The sequence below is a fragment of the Heptranchias perlo genome, chromosome 24 (assembly GCF_035084215.1).
Source record: "Heptranchias perlo isolate sHepPer1 chromosome 24, sHepPer1.hap1, whole genome shotgun sequence".
NCBI lineage: Eukaryota > Metazoa > Chordata > Chondrichthyes > Hexanchiformes > Hexanchidae > Heptranchias > Heptranchias perlo.
In genome coordinates, this window is record NC_090348.1 from 45,906,813 (window position 1) to 45,920,192 (window position 13,380).

General features: G+C 47.5%; 1 protein-coding gene and 1 non-coding gene across 2 annotated transcripts in view; one reads left to right on the top strand and one right to left on the bottom strand.

Moving 5' to 3' along the window:
• Positions 1-13,380, top strand: part of snd1 (staphylococcal nuclease and tudor domain containing 1) — an 813,248-nt gene that overhangs the window by 640,138 nt on the left and 159,730 nt on the right. The window lies entirely within an intron of this gene.
• Positions 11,610-11,681, bottom strand: trnam-cau (transfer RNA methionine (anticodon CAU)). Its single transcript has one exon. It is a non-coding gene; the product is annotated as a tRNA-Met (tRNA).

Below are 13,380 nucleotides of genomic sequence, written 5' to 3' on the forward strand. Positions count from 1 at the left end.
TTCACAGGGCACTGCGTGGATTAGTGCCAATCATCCCCTCAGCTGTGTTGGTATGAGGAGGGACTGACCAGGAGCCAGGTGTCTGACGCACCCGTGCGCGTGCACAGGCACGACAGAGGGAGGACGTATCTGAGGCCTCTGCCTTGGCTCAAGTTGGTCGTTTGCTCCTCCGGTGCAGATGAAAAGGGAAAAGGCGTTTTTGGCGGCGGGGGGGAGGGGGGTGCGGTGAAAGTCTTTCTTTCATCAAATATCAGTAAATGACTAGAGGGTAGTGATGTCAGCCTCAATCTGTGCTCCAGTCACGTCATTGCAGCGATTTCTCGCAATGTGGCAATTACCTTGCAAGGTTTATTTTTAACCATTCTTTACCTCCACCCCTTTAGCACTGCATCAGTTCTGTTTGTTACGCGTTGCACGGAAATTATTTTTGGAGCAAATTGGTCAATCAACTCCTGTAATCAGAAGCAGATTAACTTGTTTCAAGTTGCTGTGGAAAGAATTTAATCTTCAGAAACTGCTGTCAGGTGATAACGTTCTCCCAGTGGTTTTTTTAAGCTGAGCTGCTCCCTGTGCATCCAGCTCGAGTTCACGTGTTCTGAATGCCTTTGTTGTCACTGCTGCCGCCCGCTGATTTAGATGACAGACTGGCACTTGACTTGGCATGTCTCTATAATCTGTTGTCTGTTTTATTACATGCATTTTTTGAGGTTTACTTTGACCCAGAATTAAATTGAGGTCTTATAAATGAAAATTAAATAAAATCCAGTTAATTAAACCATAAACACTTCATTATTTTTTGGCTGTTTTCCTCCCCTTCTGAAGGTACTGGCTCTCGAGTGCAATTTCACAGGCACAAGCAGCACTTCAGTAACTCCACGCAGTGACCAACCTCCATGCGCGACCCTCAATCATCGGCCGGCTATTTGACTGTGGAGGGAAATTCAGCCAAGCCCAATCAGTACGTTTTCCAGCAGGAGTGACTAAATGGTGCAGAGTAGTTGTGAACCCTGTCTAATTTCTGACCCCTCCCTAACTCGGTGGCCCCGAGGCCAGTTGTAGTCCTATTTGACCCTGAGATGAGCTTCCGACCACATGTCCACTCCATCACCAAGACCGCCGACTTCCACCTCTGTAACATCGCCCGTCTGCACCCGTGCCTCAGCTCATCTGCTACTGAAACCCTCATCCATGCCTTTCTTACCTCTAGACTTGACTATACCATGTTCCATAAACTTGAGCTTATCCAAAACTCTGCTGCCCCTATCCTAACTCGCACCAAGTCCCGTTCGCCCATCATTCCTGAAGGCTTTATTTTAAAATTTTCATCCTTGTTTTCAAATCCCTCCATTCCCTCGCCTCTCCCTATCTCTGTAACCTCCTCTAGCCCTACAACCCTCTGAGATCTCTGCGCTCCTCCAATTCTAGTCTCTTGCACATCCCTGATTTTAATCGCTCCACCATCGACGGCATGCCTTCAGCTGCCTAGGCCCTAAGCTCTGGAATTTCCTCCCTAAACCTCTCCGCCTCTCCCTCATCCTTTAAGATGCTCCTTAAAACCTATCTCTTTGACCAAGCTTTTGGTCACCTGTCCTAATATCTCCTTATGTGGCTCCATGTCAAATTTTGCTGGATAATCACTCCTGTGAAGTACCTTGGGATGTTTTACTACGTTGAAGGTGCTATATAAACGCAAGTCGTTGTTTGTTGTAGTGTTCCTGATGCCACTGTAGTACAGATTGAGGCTTGAACCTAGCATTTCCTAGTCTGTTTCATGTCTTTGCCCATAACCGCCATTGGGGCTGCTGGAACTTAAATCAGTGTTGTTACATTCACATCGCACAGATACTTACCGGCATTGTCATTCTTTTGTGTACGTGTATGTCTGTCTTGAGTATATGATCTAATTGAGGTGTTTAAGATGATGAAAGGATTCAATAGGGTAGATACAGAGAAACTATTTCCTCTGCTGGGGGGAGTCCAGAACAAAGGCGCATAATCTTAAAATTAGAGCTAGGCCGTTCAGGAATGATGTCAGGAAGCACTTCTTCACATAAAGAGGAGTGGAAATCTGGAACTCCCCCTAAAAAGCTGTTGACACGAGATCAGTTGAAAATTTCAAAATTGAGATTAATAGATTTTTGTTAGGTGAGGGTATTAAGGGATATGGAGTTAAGATATGGATCAGTCATGATCTAATTGAATGGCGAACAGGCTCGAGGGTCTGAATGGCCTACTCCTGTTCCTATGTTTTCTCTCTCTCTCTCTCTCTCTCTCTCTCTCTCTCTCTCTCTTTCTTCCCCCCCCCCCCCCCCCCGGTCAGGCTGGCGCTCTCGCACTCCGTCCGTCCAGCTCGCGCACTCTGTTGGACACTGATGATTAAATATTTTGCAAAAATGTTATATGTAGTTGCAGTATTAAAACTTTGAAATCCATACAAAAAAAAAAAAATTCTGTTTTCAGATACGTGGTACCTGGTGTGGTTTCCATGTGCCTGGCAAGTTACAACACCTCTGAGTCTCAGACTGCTGTCATCTGAAGAACCTTTACAGCTCTTGGCTGCGTATCAACCCTCGTTAACCGAATGTTGAAATCTTTTTCTCTGAACTCCTCTGTCCTTTCAAACTCAAGCTGCAGCCAGGGTCTGTCCCTCGCAATCCCGCAAACATTCTTTCCCCCCCCCCTTGTTAATTTTGACCTCAGGCAACAAGAGGGGCAGATGTCTGACCCCTTCCTCAGGCAGGGATGTGAACCAAACTGACTACCTTCTCTCCCAAGAGTATATTCTCAGCGGACACCTTATGCTGTGCCCATGGAATAGAATCATCACCAAGGTTGGCTGCGAGCATTCGTTGGGTATCTGAGATGAGACAACTAGTTGTTTGACGTCCTTAGTCATTGTGGAGGTTTCTCTGATACCTACCTCATACCCGGTAGCATAGTGGTTATGTTACTGGGCTAGTAATCCAGAGGCCTGGACTAAAATCCAGAGTCATGAGTTCAAATCCCGCCACGGCAGCTGGCGAATTTAAATTCAATTAATTAATTAAATTCAATTAATTAAATAAAAAATCTGGAATTAAAATACTAGTATCAGTAATGATGGCCATGAAACTACCGGATTGTCGTAAAAACCCATCTGGTTCACTGATGTCCTTTAGGTAAGGAAACCTGCCATCCTTACCTGGTCTGGCCCATATGTGACTCCAGACCCACAGCAATGTGGTTGATTCTTAATTGTCCTCTGAAATGGCCTAGCAAGCCACTCAGTTGTAAAATCTCGCTACGAAAAGTCATAATAAGAATAAAACCGGACGGACCACCCGGCATCGGACCACTAGGCACCGGACACGACAACGGCAAAACACCAAGCCCAGTCGACCCTGCAAGGTCCTCCTTACTAACATCTGGGGACTTGTGCCAAAATTGGGAGAGCTGTCCCACAGACCAGTCAAGCAACAGCCTGACATAGCCATACTTACAGAATCATATCTTTCAGCCAACGTCCCAGACTCTTCCTTCACCATCCCTGGGTATGTCCTGTCCCACCGGCAGGACAGACCCACCAGAGGTGGCGGTACAGTGATATACAGTCAGGAGGGCGTGGCCCTGGGAGTCCTCAACATTGACTCTGGACCCCATGAAATCTCATGGCATCAGGTCAAACATGGGCAAGGAAACCTCCTGCTGATTACCACCTACCGTCCTCCCTCAGCTGATGAATCAGTCCTCCTCCATGTTGAGCACCACTTGGAGGAAGCACTGAGGGTAGCAAGGGCACAAAATGTACTCTGGGTGGGGGACTTCAATGTCCATCACCAAGAGTGGCTCGGTAGCACCACTACTGACCGAGCTGGCCGAGTCCTGAAGGACATAGCTGCTAGACTGGGCCTGCGGCAGGTGGTGAGCGAACCAACATGAGGGAAAAACTTACTTGACCTCGTCCTCACCAATCTACCTGTCGCAAATGCATCTGTCCATGACAGTATTGGTAGGAGTGACCACCGCACAGTCCTCGTGGAGATGAAGTCCCATCTTCGCACTGAGGACACCATCCAACGTGTTGTGTGGCACTACCACCGTGCTAAATGGGATAGATTCAGAACGGATCTAGCAGCTCAAAATTGGGCATCCATGAGGCGCTGTGGGCCATCAGCAACAGCAGAATTGTATTCCAGCACAATCTGTAACCTCATGGCCCGGCATATTCCTCACTCTACCATTACCAACAAGCCAGGGGATCAACCCTGGTTCAATGAGGAGTGTAGAAGAGCATGCCAGGAGCAGCACCAGGCGTACCTAAAAATGAGGTACCAACCTGCTGAAGCTACAACTCAGGACTACATGCATGCTAAACAGCGGAAGCAACATGCTATAGACAGAGCTAAGCGATTCCACAGCCAACGGATCAGATCAAAGCTCTGCAGTCCTGCCACATCCAGTCGTGAATGGTGGTGGACAATTAAACAACTAACGGGAGGAGGAGGCTCTGCAAACATCCCCATTCTCAATGATGGCGGAGTCCAGCACGTGAGTGCAAAAGACAAGGCTGAAGCGTTTGCAACCATCTTCAGCCAGAAGTGCCGAGTGGATGATCCATCTCAGCCTCCTCCCAATATCCCCACCATCACGGAAGCCAGTCTTCGGCCAATTCGATTCACTCCACGTGATATCAAGAAACGGCTGAGTGCACTGGATACAGCAAAGGCTATGGGCCCCGACAACATCCCAGCTGTAGTGCTGAAGACTTGTGCTCCAGAACTAGCTGCGCCTCTAGCCAAGCTGTTCCAGTACAGCGACAACACTGGCATCGACCCGACAATGTGGAAAATTGCCCAGGTATGTCCTGTCCACAAAAAGCAGGACAAATCCAATCCGGCCAATTACCGCCCCATCAGTCTACTCTCAATCATCAGCAAAGTGATGGAAGGTGTCATCGATAGTGCTATCAAGCGGCACTTACTCACCAATAACCTGCTCACCGATGCTCAGTTTGGGTTCCGCCAGGACCACTCGGCTCCAGACCTCATTACAGCCTTGGTCCAAACATGGACAAAAGAGCTGAATTCCAGAGGTGAGGTGAGAGTGACTGCCCTTGACATCAAGGCAGCATTTGACCGAGTGTGGCACCAAGGAGCCCTAGTAAAATTGAAGTCCATGGGAATCAGGGGGAAGACTCTCCAGTGGCTGGAGTCATACCTAGCACAAAGGAAGATGGTAGTGGTTGTTGGAGGCCAATCATCTCAGCCCCAGGGCATTGCTGCAGAAGATCCTCAGGGCAGTGTCCTCGGCCCAACCATCTTCAGCTGCTTCATCAATGACCTTCCCTCCATCATAAGGTCAGAAATGGGGATGTTCGCTGATGACTGCACAGTGTTCAGTACCATTCGCAACCCCTCAGATAATGAAGCAGTCCGAGCCCGCATGCAGCAAGACCTGGACAACATCCAGGCTTGGGCTCATAAGTGGCAAGTAACATTCGCGCCAGATAAGTGCCAGGCAATGACCATCTCCAACAAGAGAGAGTCCAACCACCTCCCCTTGACATTCAACGGCATTACCATCGCCGAATCCCCCACCATCAACATCCTGGGGGTCACCATTGACCAGAAACTTAACTGGACCAGCCATATAAATACTGTGGCTACGAGAGCAGGTCGGAGGCTGGGTATTCTGCGGCGAGTGACTCACCTCCTGACTCCCCAAAGCCTTTCCACCATCTACAAGGCACAAGTCAGGAGTGTGATGGAATACTCTCCACTTGCCTGGATGAGTGCAGCTCCAACAACACTCAAGAAGCTCGACACCATCCAAGATAAAGCAGCCCGCTTGATTGGCACCCCATCCACCACCCTAAACATTCACTCCCTTCACCACCAGCGCACTGTGGCTGCAGTGTGTACCATCCACAGGATGCACTGCAGCAACTCGCCAAGGCTTCTTCGACAGCACCTCCCAAACCCGCGACCTCTACCACCTAGAAGGACAAGAGCAGCAGGCACATGGGAACAACACCACCTGCACGTTCCCCTCCAAGTCACACACCATCCCGACTTGGAAATATATCGCCGTTCCTTCATTGTCGCTGGGTCAAAATCCTGGAACTCCCTTCCTAACAGCACTGTGGGAGAACCGTCACCACACGGGCTGCAGCGGTTCAAGAAGGCGGCTCACCACCACCTTCTCGAGGGCAATTAGGGATGGGCAATAAATGCTGGCCTCGCCAGCGATGCCCACATCCCGTGAATGAATGAATAAAAAAAAACACCTCAAGCTCCCGTCTGCCTCAATGCTGTAATCCATGGCTTTTTAAACCTGTGCAAATATACTTTTTTAAAAAAAATTGACGTAGTATTTAAATATAACTCATTACGAAATCTATTCGGAGGGGGAAAATGGTCAAAAAATCCCCTTTCTTTCCTTACCTCCTGTGTGTTTTTCACCAGTTTCTCTATCTCTCTTTGTATAGCTCTTTCTCTTGTCCTCGGTCTCGCGTGCACTCTGTCTCTCCCTCTCGGTTTCGCCCCCCCCCCCCCCCCCAGTCCTCTCTGTCTCTCCCTCTCGGTCTCGCCGCCCCCCCCGCCCTCTCTGTCTCTCCCTCTCGGTCTGTTTCTTTCTCTTGCCTTTTCTCTTTCTCAGGAAAAGGAGGAGGCCATTCAGACCCTCAAGCCTGTTCTGCCATCCTGTTAGATCATGATGTGGAAATGCCGGTGATGGACTGGGGTGGACAAATGTAAGGAATCTTACAACACCAGGTTATAGTCCAACAAATTTATTTTAAAATCACAAGCTTTCGGAGATTATCCCCTTCGTCAGGTGAATGAGTGGAAGGTTCTCAAATCGCATATCTTATATTAGGCTGGGACAGCATCACACCAATCAAAAGGTGTCGTTGTTCAAACAGGCCAGTCACGGAGAACAGCACGTCCCAGTACACTGGACATACATTGTGTCAATTACATAGACAGAAAGAAAGACCCTAATGGCAGAGAGAGAGAGAATATTAAAACACATAATTTTTTTTTTCCCCTTTTTGCTGGTGGGGTTACGTGTAGCGTGACATGAACCCAAGATCCCGGTTGAGGCCATCCTCATGGGTGCGGAACTTGGCTATCAACTTCTGCTCGACGATTTTGCGTTGTCGTGTGTCTCGAAGGCCGCCTTGGAGAACGCTGACCCGCAGATCGGTGGCTGAATGTCCTTGACTGCTAAAGTGTTCCCCGACTGGGAGGGAACCCTCCTGTCTGGCGATTGTTGCGTGGTGTCCGTTCATCCGTTGTCGCAGTGTCTGCATGGTCTCGCCAATGTACCATGCTCCGGGGCATCCTTTCCTGCAACGTATGAGGTAGACAACGTTGGCCAAGTCACAGGAGTATGAACCATGTACCTGGTGGGTGATGTCCTCTCGTGTGATGGTGGTATCCGTGTTGATGATCTGGCATGTCTTAGAGGTTGCCGTGGCAGGGTTGTGTGGTGTCGTGGACGCTGTTCTCCTGAAAGCTGGGTAATTTGCTGCGAACGATGGTCTGTTTGAGGTTGGGTGGCTGTTTAAAGGCGAGTAGTGGAGGCGTGGGGATGGCCTTAGCGAGGTGTTCGTCGTCATCGATGACATGTTGAAGGCTGCAGAGAACATGGCGTAGTTTCTCCGCTCCGGGGAAGTACTGGACGACGAAGGGTACTCTGTTGGTTGCGTCCCGTGTTAGTCTCCTGAGGAGGTCTATGCGATTCTTCGCTGTGGCCCGTCGGAACTGTCGAGCGTCATATCCCGTTCTTACGAGGGCGTCTTTCAGCGTCTGTAGGTGTCCATCACATTCCACCTCGTCTGAGCAGATCCTGTGTATTCGTAGGGCCTGTCCATAGGGGATGGCCTCTTTGACGTGGTTGGGGTGGAAGCTGGAAAAGTGGAGCATCGTGAGGTTGTCCGTGAGCTTGCGGTAGAGTGAGGTGCTGAGGCGCCCGTCTTTGATGGAGATTTGTGTGTCCAAGAAAGAAACCGATTCTGAGGAGTAGTCCATGGTGAGTTTGATGGTGGGATGGAACTTGTTGATGTTATCGTGTAGTCTCTTCAGTGATTCTTCGCCGTGGGTCCATAGGAAGAAAATGTCATCGATGTGTCTGGTGTATAGCTTTGGTTGGAGATCCTGTGCAGTGAAGAAGTCGTGCTCGAACTTGTGCATGAAAATGTTGGCGTATTGGGGTGCGAATTTGGTCCCCATGGCTGTTCCGTGTGTTTGGGTAAAGAACTGGTTATCGAAGGTGAAGACATTGTGATCCAGGATGAAGCGGATGAGTTGTAGGATGGCGTTTGGAGATTGGCTATTGTTGGTGTTGAGTACTGAGGCTGTTGCAGCGATGCCGTCATCGTGGGGGATACTGGTGTAGAGTGCCGAGATGTCCATCGTGGTGAGAAGTGTTCCTGGTTCAACTGGTCCGTGGGTGCTGAGTTTTTGTAGGAAGTCTGTAGTGTCGCGACAGAAGCTGGGGGTTCCCTGTACGATGGGTTTCAGGATGCCCTCGACGTATCCAGAGAGGTTCTCACACAGGGTTCCGTTGCCTGATACGATAGGACGTCCGGGTGTGTTGGCTTTGTGTATCTTTGGGAGGCAGTCGAAGTCTCCCACGCGGGGAGTACGTGGGATGAGAGCACGTAGGATGCTTTGAAGGTCTGGATCGACGGTCTTGATCAGTTTGTTGAGCTGGTGGGTGTGTTCTTTGGTCGGATCTGCGGGGTAATTGTCTGTAGTGTTCCTGGTTGTCCAGTTGTCGGTATGCTTCTTTGCAATAGTCCGTTCTGTTCTGTATGACAATGGCTCCTCCTTTGTCCGCTGGTTTGATGACAATGTTGCGGTTGGTTGACACTGCGACAACGGATGAACGGACACCGCGCAACGATCGCCAGACAGGAGGGTTCCCTCCCAGTCGGGGAACACTTTAGCAGTCAAGGACATTCAGCCACCGATCTGCGGGTCAGCGTTCTCCAAGGCGGCCTTCGAGACACACGACAACGCAAAATCGTCGAGCAGAAGTTGATAGCCAAGTTCCGCACCCATGAGGACGGCCTCAACCGGGATCTTGGGTTCATGTCACGCTACACGTAACCCCACCAGCAAAAAGGGGGAAAAAAAATTGTGTTTTAATATTCTCTCTCTCTCTGCCATTAGGGTCTCTTTCTGTCTGTGTAATTGACACAATGTATATCCAGTGTACTGGGACGTGCTGTTCTCCGTGACTGGCCTGTTTGAACAACAACGACACCTTTTGATTGGTGTGATGCTGTCCCAGCCTAATATAAGATATGCGATTTGAGAACCTTCCACTCATTCACCTGATGAAGGGGATAATCTCCGAAAGCTGTGATTTTAAAATAAAATTGTTGGACTATAACCTGGTGTTGTAAGATTCCTTACATCTGTCAGATCATGGCTGGTCTGTGACCTAACTCCATATCCCTTAATACCTTTGATTAACAAAAACCTATCAATGTCAGATTTAAAATTAACAATTGAACTATCATCAACTGCCGTTCGCAGAAGGGAGTTCCAATCTACCATCAAAGATGTGATTGCACTGGAGAGGGTATAAGGGAGAATTACAAGTATGTTGCCAGAGCTGGAGAATTTTAGCTATGAGAAACGATTGGATAGGCTGAGGATGTTTTCTTTGGAACAAAGGAGTCTGAGGGGAGACTTAATTGAAGTATATAAAATTCTGACAGGGCTAGATAGAGTGGATAGGGAGGACCTATTTCCCTTAGCAGAGGGGTCAGTGACCAGGGGGCATAGATTTAAAGTAATTGGTGGAAGGATTAGAGGGGAGCTGAGGAGAAATTTTTTCACCCAGAGGGTGGTGGGGGTCTGGAACTCACTGCCTGAAAGGGTGGTAGAAGCAGAAAAACTCATTTTAAAAAGTACGTGGATGTGCACTTGAAGTGCCGTAACCTACAGGGCTACGAACCAAGTGCTGGAAAGTGGGATTAAACTGGATAGCTCTTTTTCAGCTGGCATGGACACGATGGGCCAAATGGCCTCCTTCTGTACCGTAACTTGCTATGAATTCCATGAGCTTCAACTTTAGCTAACAGTCTCTTATGAGGAACATTATCAAATGCCTTCTGGAAGTCCATATAAACAACATTCCTTTATCCACTACTTTAGTCACCTCTTCAAAAAAAAAATTGATCAGGTTTGTCAGCCATGACCTACCCTTTACAAATCCATTTTCTCCATAATCCCTTGATACCCTTACCAAACAAAAATCTATCGCTCATAGTCCTGAAAATTTCAATTGACCCCCCAACATCCACAGCCTTTTTGGGGGAAGAGAGTTCCAAATTTCCACTACCCTTTGAGTGAAAAAAGCTTCCTGATTTCACTGCTAAGCTCTGAATTTAAGATTATGCCCTCTTGTTCTGATTCCACGTTGGAGAAAATAATTTCTGCGTATCTACCATATCAAATTCCTTTACTATTTTAAACACCTGGATTAGATCACCCTCTAAACTCAGGGGAACACAAACCAAGTTTATGCAACTTGTCATATTTTTAACCCTTTAAGCCCTGCTTTCATTCTGGTGAATCTGTGTTGTCCCACTTCCCAGACCAATATATTTTTCCTGAGGTGCCCAAAACTGAACGCAGTCCTCCAGATGGGGCCTGACTGAGACTCTGGACACCTAAATCTCTTTGCTCCTCCACAGCAACTAATCCCTCCTCATTAAAAAAAAAATTCTGATTTGTCTTTCTCAGATCCAAAGTGGATGACCTCACACTACCCACATTGAACTCCATCTGCCATATTTTTCCCACTTGTTTGCTCTCTCTCTCTGTCTCTCTTTTTTCTCTCTCTCTTCCCCCCCCCCCCCCCCTCTTTCCTACACAAGAGTGGGCAGCTATCCCATTGATTTTTCCCTCCCGTTCCGCCTTCCCCCTGACCTCTGCTCCTCGTCAGTAACTTAGAAGATCGGAGGGTTTCTGAGCAATACTCCAGCTATTTTCCTGAGGCAGTCAGCTGAGGATATTTTCTGATTGAGAAATGAGATGAAGGGCCATGGGCCATTGTGCAGGCCACCATCCAGGGTTGGGAGGAGTAAGACAGAAGTCGAGGTGAATTAAGTAGAAATGTTTTAAAAACCTGAAGGATGTAGGAGGAAGGGAAGGTAGAGAGAGGTGAAGAGTTCCACAGTTAAGAACATAAGAAATTGGAGCAGGAGTAGGCCAATCGGCCCCTCGAGCCTGCTCCGCCATTCAATAAGATCATGGCTGATCTGATCCCAACCACAAATCTAAAGAACACAAGAAGTCGGAGCAGGACCCGGCCACATAGCCCCTGGGCCCTCTCCGCCACCCACAGGGCATTGACCGATCCGAACTCAGCTTCATGTCCAATTTCCTGCCCGCTCCCCATAACCCCTAATTCCCTTTACTTCTAGGAAACTGTCTATTTCTGTTTTAAATTTATCTAATGATGTAGCTTCCACAGCTTCCTGGGGCAGCAAATTCCACAGACCGACCACCCTCTGAGTGAAGAAGTTTCTCCTCATCTCAGTTTTGAAAGAGCAGCCCCTTATTCTAAGATTATGCCCCCTAGTTCTAGTGAAAAGTTAATCACACTGCTAGCAGAGAATGGTTTCGATCCATTGACCTCTGGGTTATGGGCCCAGCACGCTGCCGCTGCGCCACTCTGCTCCGATCTTAAGAGAACCCAAGAAGAATTACATAGAATTTACAGCACAGAAACAAGCCGTTCAACCCAACTGCTCTATGCTGGTGTTTCTGCTCCACACGAGCCTCCTCCCACCCTACTTCATCCAACCCTATCAGCATTTCCTTCTATTCCTTTCTCTCTCATGTCACCCCTCAGCCTTCTCTTTTCTAGAGAAAAGAGCCCCAGCCTGTTCAGTCTTTCCTGATAGTTATAACCTCTCAGTTCTGGTATCATTCTTGTAAATCTTTTTTGCACCTTCTCCAGTGCCTGTATATCCTTTTTGTAATTTGGAGACCAGAACTGTGCACAGTATTGTACAGGATTGAATTAGAGTAGGATACTGGGCATTGAATGCCCCAATGGACCTATTGTTATATATTGTTGAACCTTTTTAAAAAAAAAATAAAGTCTGATGTTTTTTTTCCCCCCCTCCCACCTGCCTTAAACGCTGGTTATTTCTTAAGCACAAATGAACTCATTGCCTAAGATTATATCCAGAGCGACACTACCTCATAATGCTAAGCACAGCTATACTTAACTATTGTTGCAGAGAATGGTTTGAAGTACTTGATTTAGTATAAGGGTTGAGGAATGTTTCACCACAGGACCTGGAGGACTCGTTTTGTCTCGTGACTTGCACAGTTTGTCTGAACAGCGACAGCAGTTGATAGCTCACTTCCTTTGGTATCCTCTGTGATCATCACCACAAGGTGCATGTTGAACACTCGGAAAGACCTTGCCAAACTGTTGCTTTGAGTGTATTGATTGCTGCGAGTCTGCTATGAGCAGGCAGGGATAAAAGTTCTCGATTGGTCTGTTCTAAAGAGATGGCACCATCAGATTGCGTTATATTTTTTGTGGCTCCTTCTCAAGTGTAACTAAAGAATTGAAAACATGTATGCATCTTTATATTAATTTTGCTGAATTTTATTTATGAAATATCCCTTTTTTCCATTGGGGACGACACCAGCATCTCACCAAGCAATAACACAATCCCTGGTCGAGGAAAGAATGAAAGCAAACTGCTCTAGTGCAGTGACTCAACTTTCAGTAAAGTGTATGGTGGGTATGGGAAAAGTCCACTTGAACTGTGAGAAACACCAAACAATACATTTATAGATTTTAGCCTCCCTTGTTTGGTGTCGAGAGTGTGTATTTGGAGTGGTGTAACACTAGGGTGAAATACTGGTCGTTTCCGTTCTGGATGGTGGGAGAAATTTGAGGTGATGAGTAGGAACATTGCATGTATTGATTTGGGCTCAATTTTTCCTATAATGTATTGGCACCAATTCACCAACAAGCCCAGTGAAAGCTCGACAATCCCCCCTCCGCAGCCCACACCCACCAAGAGGACAATGCCTAACTTTTTATTGGTACTTCCCCAACACATTGACCGAGATTGGGGACTTATTTTTCAACCTGAATTTATAAGTGTGCATTGTAGTAATTGATGGTTCTAAAGGAGTAGATTTTAAACATTTTTGTGGGGAATCCTCTAAATTGTAGCATACTCCTGGGGACACCTCACAAATATTGGCACACTCCCAAGATCCCTCTGTAAATATTGGCACACTCCCATGGTCTCCCTTTCTTAACTTCCAACAGATAGTGTCAACTGTCCAAAGAAAAACATTACAGCAAATATTCATTGGTATATACAGCAGCATTGATCATTTGCTA